The 12,269-nt window shown below is 40.2% G+C and overlaps 1 protein-coding gene across 4 annotated transcripts in view; it reads left to right on the forward strand.

Annotated features, from left to right (window-relative positions):
• ATP8A1 (ATPase phospholipid transporting 8A1) overlaps positions 1 to 12,269 on the forward strand; it is a 235,941-nt gene that overhangs the window by 139,877 nt on the left and 83,795 nt on the right. The gene's annotated exons all lie outside the window — the stretch shown is intronic.

The raw sequence follows: 12,269 nt of genomic DNA on the forward strand, positions 1-12,269 counted from the left end.
ATTAACTTGTAGCATTTTATTTTATATTCAGCTAGCTGTGGAAATATTTTATTTTCCTGAGGTTAAAAGATACCTTACTACTATTGTTCTGCTAGAACAAACGTACACTGTTTTGAACCATTGATGTAAATAGATGCTAGCTTTGTATCTGTGACAGCTAAAAGAAATTGCTAAGTGATTTGCTTAATGTTGTGAGACAAGAAAGCTGCTTTACAAAAGCATTATGTCAGGAGGTTGCTGAGTGACTGCAACTTATTTGTATCTGCCTGGGTATTTTGTATATTAAGCATTTAATGTCTGCTTTAGCTTCCAGTGTTGATATTTTGCTTCTTTTTAAAAAATGTGAAAGCTGTTGAACAACACCAAATAACCAATAGTCAAGTTGTTTTTTGTTTTTTATCATTTATTTTTTTGGCTGCGTTGGGTCTTCGTTGCCGCACGAGGGCTTTCTCTAGTTGCGGCGAGCGGGGGCTACTCTTCATTGCAGTGTGCGGGCTTCTCATTGCAGTGGCTTCTCTTGTTGCAGAGCACGGGCTCTAGGCACATGGGTTTCAGTAGTTGTGGCGCGCGGGTTTCAGTAGTTGTGGCGCTCGGGCTTAGTAGTTGTGACTCACGGGCTCTAGAGCACAGGCTCAGTAGTTGTGGCACACGGGCTTAGTTGCTCCGTGGCATGTGGGATCTTCCCAGACCACAGCTCGATCCCATGTCCCCTGCATTGGCGGACGGATTCTTAACCACTGTGCCACCAGGGAAGCCCCTCAAGTTTTTTTTTTAATGTCCTAACTTCTGGGCTGAAATATGAATTCCTAGGATGTCTTTTTTCATGGCTGTGATCACATGAAGTTAAATTTGGAAAAGAGGGAAAGATTTTTTAGGAATATAGTGTAAAATAAAAGTTAACAAAATAAAAAGAAAGTAGGTCAAATGACCTGTAAATATTTTAAAGGAAAGGTGAGTGCAATTTAAGGTGGAAGACAGAACAGGAGAGGTGATTATACAACTGCTTGAAACAGTCATTGTGACGCAAAGAGCAGAGCAAACCTGATAATTAGGGATGTTGGAGAAGCTGAGACCAGCTCTGTAGAAGGGATGATGAAGAGGCAGATGTTTTGAAGTTGGATATAAAACAAATTACATGTAAGAAGTATTTAGCTTCTGACTTTTAAACTGAAATGATGATCTCTTTATTATTTGTCCTTAAAACAATACTTGTGATACTCTTCCCTTTCTTGTGAAATCTTTAAGCACCTTGTAGCCTGAAGAATAATGTATGATTTTGCAATTATGAGAGTTGTTGATGCCTTTCATTATTGGGGAAGTGCTTTTTGTGAACGAAGCTTTAATCCTAAACACACACACATGCGCGCTCGTGCACGCAAAAAGAAAGCCAGCCCTCCAGAAGCTTATAAATAATAAGGGAAGTAAAGTGCATACAAGTAACAGATATGTAAATAAGGTAGATAGCTTGCTGTGAAAATATCACGATGTTTAAGGAACTATTTACAAAGTAAGTGGCATTTAGTTACATAGAAGTGAGTACCTGAGTAAGAGGAACAAAAGCAGAAAAAGTTGAAAGTTACTGGAAGTAAGTTCAAGGCATATTTGGGGCATGAAAGAGGAACATTAAACTTGAGCACAAGGTTATAATTTTTTAAGTATGTTTTGTTTGAATAAATGTAGGCACAGAATGTAAAATTTAAAAGTTACAGAAAGGGAAAGTATAGGTGGCAAAAAATGAATCTCCCACCTTTACACCCAGCCTATTCGTTTACCTCCCTAGGGACGGTCACTAGTTCCAGTCTTGTGTGTTTGTCCAGAGATGTTCTGACTTACCTAAGGGATATATGTGCATGTCTGTGGATGCATCCTTTGTTGTTAAACACAAATTGCAGCATGCTGTACACACTGCTTGATACTGCACTTTGCTTTTCTCACTTAATATATCTGAACAACTGTTTTATAATGGTCTGTGTGAAGCTACCTAATTCATTTTAATGGTGGCACAGTATTTATAAGGCAGCCATAAAAAAATGAGAGGGGGGGTTAAAACTGGAGAGCTAGTCTCGGGTCAGCTGTGGAAAGCTGGGCCAGGTTTGAGAATTTGCCTTCATAGGCGAGGGAAGCAATTACATCAGCCTCTTAAAAGAGGTGTGATATGTAGAAGCAGTTCTACATAGGCAAGTTGGAAGGTTGGGAGGCATGGGGTGCAGGTAAGGGACCAGGATAAGAGTTAGGGAGGAGGAAATGGGGGCACCAATGCCAGCAATATGGTGTGAAATTCAGGGAAACTTATCCCATGGGGTCCCTGAGAAGGAGCCATCGAAGGTGGTTACAGAACTGGGTTGCAGTTGTTTACAACATTACAAGACCCTCAGTGTAAACATCCCCATAATCCCTGTAGACCATTAGGCCTTTGTCAGCATCATGGGTTACACGTGGTACCCAGGTTTTCTGACACTTGAAGGAAGTCAGAAGTGGGACCTGTGAGGTCAAAGCAAAAGCATGACCATGCTTGATTTGACATCCTTTTTGTCTGGATTTAGGCTTTCACTTTATGTAGAGTGTGCTAGCATTGCTTCTTTTGTTTTCATCTGTTTCATCATTCCAACTCTTAGACAAACACAGTCTTGAAGTGTTTTAAGTATCAAGTGATGTAAATAGCAATCTCAAGAAAAAAAGAAAACTGAAATACCAAAAATATTCAATGTACTGAATTATGTATTGTTAAGACAGGTTTATTTATTTCCATTTTGAAGTTTCCAAGATGGCAACTCAAAAGTAATAAACACCTCAATGGGACTTCTCTGGTGGTCCAGTGGCTGACAATCCACCTTCCAATGCAGGAGATGCAGGTTCAATCCCTGGTCAGGGAACTAAGATCCCATGTGCCATGGGGCAACTAAGCCCATGTGCCACAACTATTGAGCCTGCGCACTCTGGAGCCCATGTGCCACAACTAGAGAGCCTGAGTGCCGCAGCTACTGAGCCCACGTGCCTCAACGAAGACCTGATGGGGCCAAATAAATAAATAATATTTTTTTAAAGTAATAAACACCTCAAAGGTACTTGTACTACCTATTGCTGCAGGAGCAAACGTAGAACCTCAGGGGAATACTTAATTTCAGTGAGAGCAGGGACACCCATCTGTCTGTTTTGGTTTGCCATTCTCTCTCACTCCCCAGCAAGTTGCCTAGCCCATAGTTCGTACTCCATAAATATTTGAGAAGTGAGTCACTGAATAAGGTTTAATTAAGGGCTTCCTTTAAAAACAAAAAAAGGTTGTGTATCAGTTTTAAGTTTGGTAGTAATCAATCATATCTGATACTTAAAGAGCAAAGTGTTTAGAAATGTCCTTAGCAATTCAAGTGCCAGTTAGGTGTGGAAGATCACAGGCAAACACTATGGCTGAATGAACTGACAGACTCATCCAGCTCCAGACTACCTTGGGGTCTCGCACTGCTGTCTGGAGAAGGTTTTTCTTCCAGAGAGTTAAGTGGTGACTTTACAAATCTGGCTGGCTGGGGTCAGACCTGCTGTGGCAAACTCATTTGCTTCTCAGCAGGAAAGGAAACAGCACTTTGCATCATAGCTCCTTCAGATCTTGTGTCATACAACCCATGGCTGAGGTTTCAGTCAGGTCATTAGAATGAGTCTAGGTAAATCATTATTTATTTTTCATTGCCATGGAAAAGAAAAGCATCCTATGTGTTCAAATTGTACTGATAATAATAAGAGATAGGGTTACCACTCCATCAGCACAGAGAATAATTAACATTTGGGTGATAAACTTAGGAACATGCCATCTTAGGAAATAATATTAATGTAATAGGAAATAAATTGTGGGTATTCAGAGTTTTGTCAAGTGACAATTTTTTTTTTTTTTTTTTTTTTTTTTTGTGGTACGCGGGCCTCTCACTGTTGTGGCCTCTCCCGTTGCGGAGCACAGGTTCCGGACGCGCAGGCTCAGCGGCCATGGCTCACGGGCCCAGCCGCGGGAGCCTCCCGGACCGGGGCACGAACCCGTGTCCCCTGCATCAGCAGGCGGACTCTCAACCACTGCGCCACCAGAGAAGCCCTCAAGTGACAATTTTAATGTACTCAAATCATTCTGTGCAGTAGCACAGTGGTTAAGGTACAGTTCTGCCCCACCTGAGTGGGGCACCCTGCGCAAAGTGAAAGTAGATAACTTCTCTGAGCCACTTGTGCTGCCTGTCAGGTGAGGGTAATGTTACCCTTGGATTGGTATGGTTAGCACAAGGCATGGCACTTATAAAAAGGATATGTTACAAAATTGTGTAGAAAAATAGTCTATGTTGAAGGCTTGCTCTACAGACCTAATGTGGAATCTGATGGGCTTTTCAAAGCCTCTGCACATTCCCGGTTCCTTTCACAGCAAAAGCAGCACGCCCTGCTAGTATGACGCCTGAGAGCAAAGCTAGGTGTTCTCACCCAGTTACCTGACAGTGTCAGCAAAAGAGTTTCTTAAAAAGCTTGATCATATGTGTTTTAATTTAGAAAGTAAGAATTTCATGGAGGGGCATCTTTAACCATCTAAAGTAGATCAGAGTCTATTAGATATTTGTTAGGTAACAGAATTTTCTATCATGTGACTTTGAACCACTTTGTTAGGGGTTCTGATTATGATCTTGGTATAGACATTTTCTTAAGGGTCTGCAAAAGCACGAATTTTAAATTACTGGCTTGAAGGATATTTTGTACTTCTTCCCTAACTCTACAGAAATGCCCAGGAAGCATCCCATTAAGTTCACAGAAACCCCTTCCACTTAATGACCTAGATCCTGTCTGTTAAAACTGGAAACATCTGAAAATGTGAGCTAAGAACTAGGGAACCTCCTATGTGACCTATCTTTAGCTCCCAGTGTCTGATTACAGCATCTTTCAAAATGTAGTAAAACAATTCTGGAAGGACTGAGTTGATGTTATATTAAGGAGTGTGATTATTGTACTATTCATATCCCCCATAGCATACCAACTCTGTGAATCTCTGGAAATACTTTCAGGTGACCCAGAATATCTTTTTTGATGTATATGATCTAACTTTTTCTAAAAGGTAGAAAGAAATTGAAGACTGATTCATTGAGATAGCTCAGGATTTCACTACCCTCATTTGTCAATTCTGGGTAGGTGGGAGGAACCATAATTTCTTAAGCCATCAACTCTGTAGGTACCCAAATCATCTTTCTTGAGTCTCACATGATATACCTGTAACCTTGACCTCTCCTCCTTTTAGCATCTTTTTTATGTGGAGAGTTGTGGGATCTGTCCTGAGAGGTAGGGCTGGATCTTAAATTTGTTCTTGTTGTTTTTTTCTCCTCTTTTCTACTGTCTGGCTTCCCTAGGAAACAAAAAGGGGCAGAGAGGAAAATTACTTACTATATATTTATTGAATCAACAGAAATGATGGTTAAATATGTATGTGAGGAACTTGGAGAAATAAATTTCTTCCACTCAGAGTCAAAAGGCTTCCAGTTTTCCCAAGTTGAACTCCTGAGAAGCCCTGCCCACCTCTCCTTCTGATCATCTGGACACAGTTTTTTCAGTTTCTGCTTCTGTTGACATTTACATTTAGCCTGATTAGGAGTCAGCACCCAATATAAGGAAGCAGAGTATGGATCCCAAAGGAAAATGCAGCTTTTTGACTGTGTGAAAAGGGAACTCTGCTTACCCCTGCAGGGTTCTATGCATGGCTATTATAGTCATAAGAAAAACACTAGCTTATGTTTATAAGTGCTTATTTTTTGTACTAAGTACTGGACTAAGGATTTTACAGGGACAATCACATTTACACCTGGAAGACATTAGTAGGCAGATACTATTATGCCCAATCTTGAAAGGTTAACTTGACCTCTAGTGCTAAGCAGCCCTGGAGGATGTATCTAAGTCACTGGAATCCAGAGTCTAAGAAAATAGAGTTTTCTGGGCCTCAGCTGCCAGTGACTCTTATAAAATAAGAATAATAATAATATCCATCTCTAGGATGTTGTTGTGAGGATTAAACAAAACAGTACCTTTTAAGTACAATGTCTGGCATTTAGTAAGCATTTAAGAAGTATGGACCATTATCATGATCATTATAATTTCTTTTAGTATCATTACTCCTGGGGGTAGGGGGGAGTTTCATTTTGCCAGCTGCTGTAAGAGGTGATTTTAAACAGCTGCCCTCCTCACTACTTAAATTTCTCTACTTAATTTGCAAATATGAACTTAAGCCAGCCTAGGTTTGATTATGGATAACAGTGTTTTCCCTCACTCATATATTTTACAGAAAATGAATTGGTAACCACATTTCATATTAACAAGGATAAGAATATATATTTTTCAACACCATGGTAAAAGAAAGCCCTTTATGGGATTGCACATTTTTTTTCCTATCTGAATTTGATTTCCTAACACCATGTAAGCTTCAAATGTAACTTACAGGCATTCATGACATAAATGGTGAAGTTGTCATCTGTACCCTTTTAAGCTCGACTTATATGTATTATGCAGACAAACCTTACTGCTTGGGGAACCAGTCACTGTTGAACGGCTTCTGAAAGAAATCCAGAATAAGCAAGTTATTGACTTGACTCCGGAAAAGGAGGGGAAAAAAGAGAATTGAGGCTACTTCAAGTTTTGTCTTGATATGTCCCATGAGTCTAATACAATACATTTTGTATTGCTTTGAAAAATAGTTCAGGCAGGTTTTTAACCACACTGAGTTTTCCTCCACTGCCAGCTCTGGAACTTTAGTATTGTGAATTCTCTTTTGCCATTAGCAAAGCTGTTTCAGCTTTTTTGGCCTGAAAATGTTTAAGATCTCAGTTTAACTTTTAAGGTGTTAATGTATCCCTATCAAAAGCAAAGATATGTTTTTATAATGTCCCATTGCAGGATGATTGTTCAAATACTGTCTGGCACACGGCTTACTTCAAGTAGCTCTCAGGGAAGAAAGCCAACTTTGTTCCATTTGAGAGAAACGGGTTAGTAAAAAATATATATAAACATTACAAAAAAAGAAAATAACATAAGAACAAATAATCTCTTCTCTGTTCCTCTGATTTAAGATGGTGTCTGCCACAAGCCAAAGACTGTGGTTGAAAAAGTTCCATCAAACCATTGTTTGGTCTCATAAAAACAAAATGTGTCCCCTTTGCTCAAACAAAATTCTGTAACCTTGGGTTGTGTTCAGATCCCTAAGTGAAGCTGTTCACAGATTCATAGTGTTGCTGTTCTGAGAAATTCTTCCTCCCCCTAAGCCTGAATATTCTTTATCTTTTTTTTTGGCTAAACATCTGAGCTCTTCTAAGACTCTCTGAGACCTAGAATTACGGATAAATGCCTTCTAATCAGTCTGCCCTCTTGCCATCTCCCAACAGCTTGATGGCATTTTTGAGGTGAGCAGACCATGCCTTTTGACTTTTTTTGCATCTCTTTTTTTGTATCTTTTGATGAATCAGCATAGCCATAAAATTGACAGTTTACAGGAAACCTATGTGCCAGGTAAATCTGCATGCATTAGCCTCTGCTCCTATACGGATGATGGTGTCTGTCTCAAATACAGATGGAGACTTTGAGCTCACAAAGCTAACGACTGTGGGATCCTGAATTTTGACCTAGATTGCTCAAAGTCCAAAACTGTTTTTCTTTTTGTTCTTAAATAACCCTTCCACCTCCAGAGGCAAAGGGGACTCAGTCTCAGAAAAAAACATTCTGGAAGGCATGCCCCACATTTGCCAGCTTGTCCCTACCTCCTCTCCCACTCACCACCAGGACCGCAGAGCAGCTGAAAGAGGAATGCTCTTCTAGGAGATGGTGGTGTTTGGGCATCTTGTATTTATGAAATTCAGGAATGACCCTATATTTCATTTTACTATGACAGTTGTACATAGATTTATTTGAATGGATGTAGGAAATAATGGAAATGGTGTGCATTTGGAATTTGCAGTGAAACAACACAGCAGATAATGATTCCTCTGTATTCCTACATTAATTAATTCAAATCATTAGGAAAATGGGCCCAACATCAGCTTTCTTTGTGGTTCTGGGTAAGAATTTCTCACAGACCCCAGTTGTTACTTTCTCCAAACCGTTGATTTGGTAATTTGCTTATTTTCAAAAAATCGGCTGTATATTCTGTGCAGCCTCTTCTGGCTGAATTGAAGGCCATACGAGAGACTGGATGTCTGCCCATCCAGTTCCTCCAGGACACTTCCTCCTGCCCTTGAGTCACCGCCGCCGCTGGAGAATATTTAATGCCAAGCTCAAAATAAGTGTTCAGGAGACTTTCAGTGGTGGTTTCAAATAATTACTATGAGAGCTTTGGTAAAAGCCTTTATCCACAAAACTATTTAAATTATATAATTATATCCCCTACCTCACTCTTCCTTCCTTTCCCGGGGTTTGTCTGTCTTTGCTCTGTGCCCCCATCCCAACACTGAAAGATAGACTTGGACCCAGATTGGACACTTTCTGCCTTTCTCTCTAGGGTACCCTAAATGAGAATAGATGCCTCACAACGAATTATTTGCCTGATGGAACCTATCATAACCCCGAATCCCAAACCTCTGCCCAGGGGCCAAGAGCAATTTACCCAGCACTGCAACTTCCTTTTCTTAGCTTCTTCCATTCTTTGACCTGTTTCAGATGGCATGACCCTACTAGGAGATTGGGCCATTTCCTCAATTACAGTGTTTTATATCTACGCCTGCCCTGGAAAGCTCATATCTGTGTATCAGCAAAGCATGAAAAAAAATTTTTTCTCTGTTTTCCTCTTCATTATATTTAGCAATATGTATTGATTAAGTGCATTTGCTTGGCTGCCTTCCACTAAGCTGTTTTCGAAGACCTCTTTGACCATATGTTTTTAATGATTTCACCTTCTGTCTGCCTTTACCCATTTCAGAAAAATGACTTTATGTTGGTTTGGTTCTATACAAGTATATTTTTAAGGGTTATGTTCTAATATAGCCTAAGAGTTTAGAAACACTGGTTTTTCTGGTCAGAAACTGTCCAAGAGAGATAATGATCCTGACGGGGATGAATACTAAATGGACCAATTGTATATAAATGTAATTTCTCTTTACTCTCAGGTATATGTTCTTTACCACTTACTACCGCCTGCAGTAGCTAAAGAAGTAGTTGATATATGTGTTGCATAGGTTATATGGAATGGCCAGTGTTCCACTGAATCAATAATACGCTGTCAAAAGATAATACCCGGGGCTTCCCTGGTGGCGCAGTGGTTGAGAGTCCGCCTGCCAATGCAGGGGACACGGGTTCGTGCCCCGGTCCGGGAAGATCCCACATGCCGCGGAGCGGCTGGGCCCATGAGCCATGGCCACTGAGCCTGCGTGTCCGGAGCCTGTGTTCCGCAACGGGAGAGGCCACAACAGTGAGAGGCCTGTGTACCGCAAAAAAAAAAAAAAAAAAAAAAAAAAGATAATACCCAATGGTTTACCGACGTTGCTATCATGGAAATCATAACTCAGTCTTTAAGAACGTGCTAACGTTGTCCATACTTGATATGGTCAGAATGTACTATTAAGAATGTCGTTGGAATGTTCCACTGATTTGTAATTTTAGGGTATGAACATTTGGAGAGTGCAAAAATAGAGAAAGAATGAAACATTATTTGGCCATAAATTTGTAAATACCTCATGTCTTAAATGATGATGAGGTGGGGCCACAAACCACCAAAACAGCTAATAAAATAGGTGTTAGTTTAAGATTTTTATATATATTCTCTTATTTGACATTTTAAGTTAACTGATAGTAGGTTTTAAAACCAAGTAGGTAAACTAAGGTTTTTTCACACACACACACACACAGTAAGTATTTATTTATCTGCTTTTAAAAATCATCAATACCTAAGAAGTTAAGTTGATGGTGTTAGAGCTGAAGAACATGCCAGTGAAATAAGTCCTCTGTGTTTTGTTTATCATTAGTTATTTTCAACCTGCTATTTGTGAAGCTCTCATTTGCATATAATGCTATTTTATGTAACTGAATATATATATATATATATATATATATATATATATATCGATATATCTTTATGGGAGCTTAAAGTCTAACATATATTGATGTGGTCATCTGCAAAAAACATAGATAGTATGAGAGAAATATCAAATCACTTTGTAACTTTCAAGTTATTTTCTGCTCAAGAGTTGTATCGGGGGCTTCCCTGGTGGCACAGTGGTTGAGAGTCCGCCTGCCGATGCAGGGGACACGGGTTCGTGCCCCGGTCCGGGAGGATCCCACATGCTGCGGAGCAGCTGGGCCCGTGAGCCATGGCCGCTGAGCCTGCACGTCCAGAGCCTGTGCTCCGCAACGGGAGAGGCCACAACAATGAGAGGCCCGCATACCTCAAAAAAAAAAAAAGAGTTGTATCAGGGCCTCCCTGGTGGCGCAGTGGTTAAGAATCCACCTGCCAATGCATGGGACACGGGTTCGAGCCCTGTTGCAGGAAGATCCCACATGCCACGGAGCAACTAAGCCCGTGCACCACAACTGCTGAGCCTGCGCTCTGGAGCCCACGAGCCACAGCTACTGAAGCCCACGCGCCTAGAGCCCGTTCTCCACAACAAGAGGAGCCACCGCAATGAGAAGCCCGCTCACCTCAGCGAAGAGTAGCCCCTGCTCGCCGCAACTAGAGCAGCAACGAAGACCCAGTGCAGCCGTAAATAAATAAATAAATAAATAAATTTATTTTTTTTAAAAAGAGTTATATCAGGTTAGAGACAGAAATTAAGAGATAAAGAAAAACAGTCTAGGTTAACTTTATAAATATTTGTCCTCCTACCATCTAACAAGAGCTACATGCCATATGAGAAGAGATAATGCCATCTTTTCTGTAATTGAGGGAAGACAGGTTTCCAGATCGTTTTTAGGTAGAAGAAGTAGTAGCTAGTAGAGTTGGGTGTTAGCAATGAAAAAGTAGATTGAAATAAAATTGCCGTTAGGAGATTTCAAAAGGAAACTGAAAATCTTCTCAGTAATATACCACTTGGATTGCACTGATGTTGTGCAGTGATTGACAGGTTGCAGAGCATTCATTCTTCTTCGGCTGTTGACATCTGTCTTAGACCTGATGTCAGAGGAAGGAAAAGAATTAGTCTTCCCTGGAAATCACCTCTGAGCCAAGCACTGGGCAGGACACCTGAGTTAGCACATCTTTTCACCACAATAACCCTACAAAAGAGACCCAATCTTATGAATGAGAAAAATTTGATTGAGAGAAATTAAGCAACCTGCCTGAAGAAAGACAGCCATTAAGTGGGAGAACAATGATTCAAACCAAGTCATTCTGATACCATATTACTGCCTTCTAGAATTAGTCAAGTGAAAAAATAAATAAGGACGAGGTAGATTGGAATACATATGTACTCCTGGTGAAGAAGTTTATCGATAGGCCATGAAATAAACTTACCTGTGGTACCTTTTCATATAATGTGGGATATAATCCTTTGTAGAACGCTGAGCCTAGGTAGCCACCTGATCCAAAAGTATTTTGGAGTTCTTGGTGTCTTAAGTTCGTGGTTGAAGCTATTCCTTATTTCTCATTTAGTTTTTTCATAAGGAATTTTTTTTCAAAATAAAACACCTAATATTTCCTTTCCAAGAAAGGTGAAAAATGCTTGATTAGCTTGTTTTCACCTTATATTCTACAACCACCTAAAGGTGAGGAAAGCCTTGAGTTCTGAGCCATGGGGTATGTTTCAGCTTCTGGAACTTAAGTCCTTTACAATGTGGCTTCATCGTTTTGCTTCAAATGTTATTGGTGCCCAGAAGCATCATGTGAACCCTCATGGCCATCCTTGGCTTTCTAACTAAAAAAGCCCCACTTTTTTATGGTTACATATTTGTTATATGTTGATGGCTGCCTTCTCTACACTGATTGGTAACTTGTGCACATCAGCTGACGAGTTCTGAAGAGTTATTTTAGTGACCCAACCTCCAGCAAGTTGTCTTATTTCATCAGAGTCGCCGTCTTTGTTCCACAAGATGTTCTCCTGTAACATTATGTTGCATTTTGTCCTTTTGGTGGAAAGTAGGTGAAAACAGAAACCCGCGGTGCTGCTACTAAAGTGAGAAGCACAGGCTTCATAAACTTAAGTCCATTATGACAAGGGTGAAAGTTGTGTGTCTTCCAAAAGTGATTCAGCATTAGCCAAAATTCTATGCTTATTTCACTTAACTGGTGGTGAACTCATGATAAACTTATGATAAACATAAATTTATCATTTGACCTACACACATTTAACAGA

This window comes from Mesoplodon bidens, assembly GCF_964165515.1.
Source record: "Mesoplodon bidens genome assembly, chromosome: 1".
Lineage (NCBI taxonomy): Eukaryota > Metazoa > Chordata > Mammalia > Artiodactyla > Ziphiidae > Mesoplodon > Mesoplodon bidens.